This window comes from Oncorhynchus keta, chromosome 17, assembly GCF_023373465.1.
Source record: "Oncorhynchus keta strain PuntledgeMale-10-30-2019 chromosome 17, Oket_V2, whole genome shotgun sequence".
Classification (NCBI taxonomy): domain Eukaryota; kingdom Metazoa; phylum Chordata; class Actinopteri; order Salmoniformes; family Salmonidae; genus Oncorhynchus; species Oncorhynchus keta.
The window spans coordinates 58,946,745-58,952,744 of record NC_068437.1 but is presented as its reverse complement, the minus strand read 5'-3'; positions in this window follow the sequence as shown (position 1 = coordinate 58,952,744).

Below are 6,000 nucleotides of genomic sequence, written 5' to 3'. Positions count from 1 at the left end.
AAACGGAGAGGGACCATCACCAAAATGGCATTCTGAAATCAACACAAAAAATGGCATCACCATAGTCTCCAGGCTGTGCAGAGTTCAACGAGACGCCCCGCTTGACCGTAGCTCGCTCTGAGTGCAGCGACCTTGAAAAAAGAAGGCGCAAAGGAAGCCTGGCCCTCAATGTCATTTGCTTTTGGGTGACAGTGAGAGAACCGTTAGGGTGAGAAGCACAATTCGACCTCAGGTACGTTCCTAAGGTCCTTCCGATCCGTGCAAGCCTAACCTTGACCGTGTGGCATTAACCCTTAATAGTTAAAAGAAGGTGTTTACTTCAAAGAGTTTGCATTGACTTCTCTCCCCATAGGAATACATTGCCTTTACCCCTAAATTCAACCTGAAGTCTATATGGGTTATGAATGCCGTATGAACCTGTCTTTGGTAACAGTCCATCAGGCCAGTATGAGGTCTACCTGTGTTGATTCTAAGCTTCCTGGACCAACCGGAAGTGGTTAAAATCACCCTAAAAGTGTTTTTCCATTACCTGCCTGCAGTTTGATAGACATAGTGCATTCAACCCTGTGTAAATCAGTCAATTCTTAACGTAAGGACTTAAAACTCAGGATTCTGTAAGTTTCTATGTCAATCAAGACATGGGTTTACTTATAGCTTCCTGTGCCAACCGGAAGTGCCTTTAATGATGTCACAGTGGCAGTTTCCAAGGGTTAAAAAGGTCAGATGATCTTTTCAAAACTTCATATGTGTGACTAGGTAACCCTCATGAACTGTAAATCAGTCATTTCTCCCAACAGATGTCAAAGAAAAGCTCTCACACGCACACACAGCAAGGATGGAGTGAAAAAGTGCGGTTCTCAAAGACACAGAGAGCAGGCAATGGCATAAACATAATCTCTAGGCCGTGCCGAGTTCAACGAGATATCCCGCTTGACCGTAGCTCGCTCGGTCTGAGCGCAGCAACCATTAGAAAAGTAGGCCCAAAATGAAGCCTGCCCCACAACGTCATTTGCTTTTGGGTGACAGTGAGAGAACCGTTAGGGTGAGAAGCACAATTCGACCTCAGGTACGTTCCTAAGGTCCTTCCGATCCGTGCAAGCCTAACGTTGACCGTGTGGCATTAACCCTTAATAGTTAAAAGAAGGTGTTTACTTCAAATAGTTTGCATTGACTTCTCTCCCCATAGGAATACATTGCCTGCACCCCTAAATTCAACCTGAAGTCTATATGGGTTATGAATGCCGTATGAACCTGTCTTTGATAACAGTCCATCAGGCCAGTATGAGGTCTACCTGTGTTGATTCTAGGCTTCCTGGACCAACCGGAAGTGGTTAAAATCACCCTAAAAGTGTTTTTCCATTACCTGCCTGCAGTTTGATAGACATAGTGCATTCAACCCTGTGTAAATCAGTCAATTCTTAACGTAAGGACTTAAAACTCAGGATTCTGTAAAATCATAGCCCAGTGAGGATATGTGTTGACTTATAGCTTCCTGTGACAACCGGAAGTGCCTTAATTGGTGTCTCAGGGGCTGTTTCGAGGGGTTAAAAAAGTCAGATCTGTCCAAAACTTCATATGTGTGATTAGGCAACCCCCATGAACTGTAAATCAGTCATTTCTCCCAGCAGATGTCAAAGAAAAGCTCTCACACGCACACACAGCAAGGATGGAGTGAAAAAGTGTGGTTCTCAAAGACACAGAGAGCAGGCAATGGCATAAACATAATGTCTAGGCAGTGCCGAGTTCAACGAGATATCCCGCTTGACCGTAGCTCGCTCGGTCTGAGCGCAGCAACCATTAGAAAAGTAGGCCCAAAATGAAGCCTGCCCCACAACGTCATTTGCTTTTGGGTGACAGTGAGAGAACCGTTAGGGTGAGAAGCACAATTCGACCTCAGGTACGTTCCTAAGGTCCTTCCGATCCGTGCAAGCCTAACGTTGACCGTGTGGCATTAACCCTTAATAGTTAAAAGAAGGTGTTTACTTCAAATAGTTTGCATTGACTTCTCTCCCCATAGGAATACATTGCCTGCACCCCTAAATTCAACCTGAAGTCTATATGGGTTATGAATGCCGTATGAACCTGTCTTTGATAACAGTCCATCAGGCCAGTATGAGGTCTACCTGTGTTGATTCTAGGCTTCCTGGACCAACCGGAAGTGGTTAAAATCACCCTAAAAGTGTTTTTCCATTACCTGCCTGCAGTTTGATAGACATAGTGCATTCAACCCTGTGTAAATCAGTCAATTCTTAACGTAAGGACTTAAAACTCAGGATTCTGTAAAATCATAGCCCAGTGAGGATATGTGTTGACTTATAGCTTCCTGTGACAACCGGAAGTGCCTTAATTGGTGTCTCAGGGGCTGTTTCGAGGGGTTAAAAAGTCAGATCTGTCCAAAACTTCATATGTGTGATTAGGCAACCCCCATGAACTGTAAATCAGTCATTTCTCCCAGCAGATGTCAAAGAAAAGCTCTCACACGCACACAGCAAGGATGGAGTGAAAAGTGTGGTTCTCAAAGACACAGAGAGCAGGCAATGGCATAAACATAATGTCTAGGCAGTGCCGAGTTCAACGAGATATCCCGCTTGACCGTAGCTCGCTCGGTCTGAGCGCAGCGACCATTAGAAAAGTAGGCCCAAAATGAAGCCTGCCCCACAACGTCATTTGCTTTTGGGTGACAGTGAGAGAACCGTTAGGGTGAGAAGCACAATTCGACCTCAGGTATGTTCCTAAGGTCCTTCCGATCCGTGCAAGCCTAACGTTGACAGTGTGGCATTAACCCTTAATAGTTAAAAGATGGTGTTTACTTCAAAGAGTTTGCATTGACTTCTCTCCCCATAGGAATACATTGCCTTTACCCCTAAATTCAACCTGAAGTCTATATGGGTTATGAATGCCGTATGAACCTGTCTTTGGTAACAGTCCATCAGGCCAGTATGAGGTCTACCTGTGTTGATTCTAAGCTTCCTGGACCAACCGGAAGTGGTTAAAATCACCCTAAAAGTGTTTTTCCATTACCTGCCTGCAGTTTGATAGACATAGTGCATTCAACCCTGTGTAAATCAGTCAATTCTTAACGTAAGGACTTAAAACTCAGGATTCTGTAAGCATAGCCCAGTGAGGATATATGTTGACTTATAGCTTCCTGTGCCAACCGGAAGTGCCTTTAATTGGTGTCTCAGGGGCTGTTTCGAGGGGTTAAAAAGTCAGATCTGTCCAAAACTTCATATGTGTGATTAGGCAACCCTCATGAACTGTAAATCAGTCATTTCTCCCAGCAGATGTCAAAGAAAAGCTCTCACACGCACACACAGCAAGGATGGAGTGAAAAAGTGTGGTTCTCAAAGACACAGAGAGCAGGCAATGGCATAAACATAATCTCTAGGCAGTGCCGAGTTCAACGAGATATCCCGCTTGACCGTAGCTCGCTCGGTCTGAGCGCAGCAACCATTAGAAAAGTAGGCCCAAAATGAAGCCTGCCCCACAACGTCATTTGCTTTTGGGTGACAGTGAGAGAACCGTTAGGGTGAGAAGCACAATTCGACCTCAGGTACGTTCCTAAGGTCCTTCCGATCCGTGCAAGCCTAACGTTGACCGTGTGGCATTAACCCTTAATAGTTAAAAGAAGGTGTTTACTTCAAATAGTTTGCATTGACTTCTCTCCCCATAGGAATACATTGCCTGCACCCCTAAATTCAACCTGAAGTCTATATGGGTTATGAATGCCGTATGAACCTGTCTTTGATAACAGTCCATCAGGCCAGTATGAGGTCTACCTGTGTTGATTCTAGGCTTCCTGGACCAACCGGAAGTGGTTAAAATCACCCTAAAAGTGTTTTTCCATTACCTGCCTGCAGTTTGATAGACATAGTGCATTCAACCCTGTGTAAATCAGTCAATTCTTAACGTAAGGACTTAAAACTCAGGATTCTGTAAAATCATAGCCCAGTGAGGATATGTGTTGACTTATAGCTTCCTGTGACAACCGGAAGTGCCTTAATTGGTGTCTCAGGGGCTGTTTCGAGGGGTTAAAAAAGTCAGATCTGTCCAAAACTTCATATGTGTGATTAGGCAACCCCCATGAACTGTAAATCAGTCATTTCTCCCAGCAGATGTCAAAGAAAAGCTCTCACACGCACACACAGCAAGGATGGAGTGAAAAAGTGTGGTTCTCAAAGACACAGAGAGCAGGCAATGGCATAAACATAATGTCTAGGCAGTGCCGAGTTCAACGAGATATCCCGCTTGACCGTAGCTCGCTCGGTCTGAGCGCAGCGACCATTAGAAAAGTAGGCCCAAAATGAAGCCTGCCCCACAACGTCATTTGCTTTTGGGTGACAGTGAGAGAACCGTTAGGGTGAGAAGCACAATTCGACCTCAGGTATGTTCCTAAGGTCCTTCCGATCCGTGCAAGCCTAACGTTGACAGTGTGGCATTAACCCTTAATAGTTAAAAGATGGTGTTTACTTCAAAAAGTTTGCATTGATTTCTCTCCCCATAGGAATACATTGCCTTTACCCCTAAATTCAACCTGAAGTCTATATGGGTTATGAATGCCGTATGAACCTGTCTTTGGTAACAGTCCATCAGGCCAGTCTGAGGTCTACCTGTGTTGATTCTAAGCTTCCTGGACCAACCGGAAGTGGTTAAAATCACCCTAAAAGTGTTTTTCCATTACCTGCCTGCAGTTTGATAGACATAGTGCATTCAACCCTGTGTAAATCAGTCAATTCTTAACGTAAGGACTTAAAACTCAGGATTCTGTAAAAGCATAGCCCAGTGAGGATATATGTTGACTTATAGCTTCCTGTGACAACCGGAAGTGCCTTAATTGGTGTCTCAGGGGCTGTTTCGAGGGGTTAAAAAAGTCAGATCTTTTCAAAACTTCATATGTGTGACTAGGTAACCCTCATGAACTGTAAATCAGTCATCTCTCCCAACAGATGTCAAAGAAAAGCTCTCACACGCACACACAGCAAGGATGGAGTGAAAAAGTGTGGTTCTCAAAGACACAGAGAGCAGGCAATGGCATAAACATAATGTCTAGGCCGTGCCGAGTTCAACGAGATATCCCGCTTGACCGTAGCTCGCTCGGTGTAAGCGCAGCGACCATTAGAAAATTAGGCCCAAAATGAAGCCTGCCCCACAACGTCATTTGCTTTTGGGTGACAGTGAGAGAACCGTTAGGGTGAGAAGCACAATTCGACCTCAGGTACGTTCCTAAGGTCCTTCCGATCCGTGCAAGCCTAACGTTGACCGTGTGGCATTAACCCTTAATAGTTAAAAGAAGGTGTTTACTTCAAAGAGTTTGCATTGACTTCTCTCCCCATAGGAATACATTGCCTTTACCCCTAAATTCAACCTGAAGTCTATATGGGTTATGAATGCCGTATGAACCTGTCTTTGGTAACAGTCCATCAGGCCAGTATGAGGTCTACCTGTGTTGATTCTAAGCTTCCTGGACCAACCGGAAGTGGTTAAAATCACCCTAAAAGTGTTTTTCCATTACCTGCCTGCAGTTTGATAGACATAGTGCATTCAACCCTGTGTAAATCAGTCAATTCTTAACGTAAGGACTTAAAACACAGGATTCTGTAAAAGCATAGCCCAGTGAGGATATATGTTGACTTATAGCTTCCTGTGCCAACCGGAAGTGCCTTAATTGGTGTCTCAGGGGCTGTTTCGAGGGGTTAAAAAAGTCAGATCTGTCCAAAACTTCATATGTGTGATTAGGCAACCCCCATGAACTGTAAATCAGTCATTTTTCCCATAAAATTTCAAAGGAAAACTAAATCACACAGACACACAACTTGGAAGGAGGGACGTATTGGGGTTTGTAGAGACAGACAGTGCCTCCAATAGTTAGCTTTGTTCGAGCTAAAAAATAACCGTCAGACCTAGAGTTCCGAAACTTTAGAAACCTGTTCTAGACCTCGGGTTGATAGTGCGTGGTGAGTTAGGTGGCTCTAGAAGGTTCTCGGACCGAGAAATAGCCTC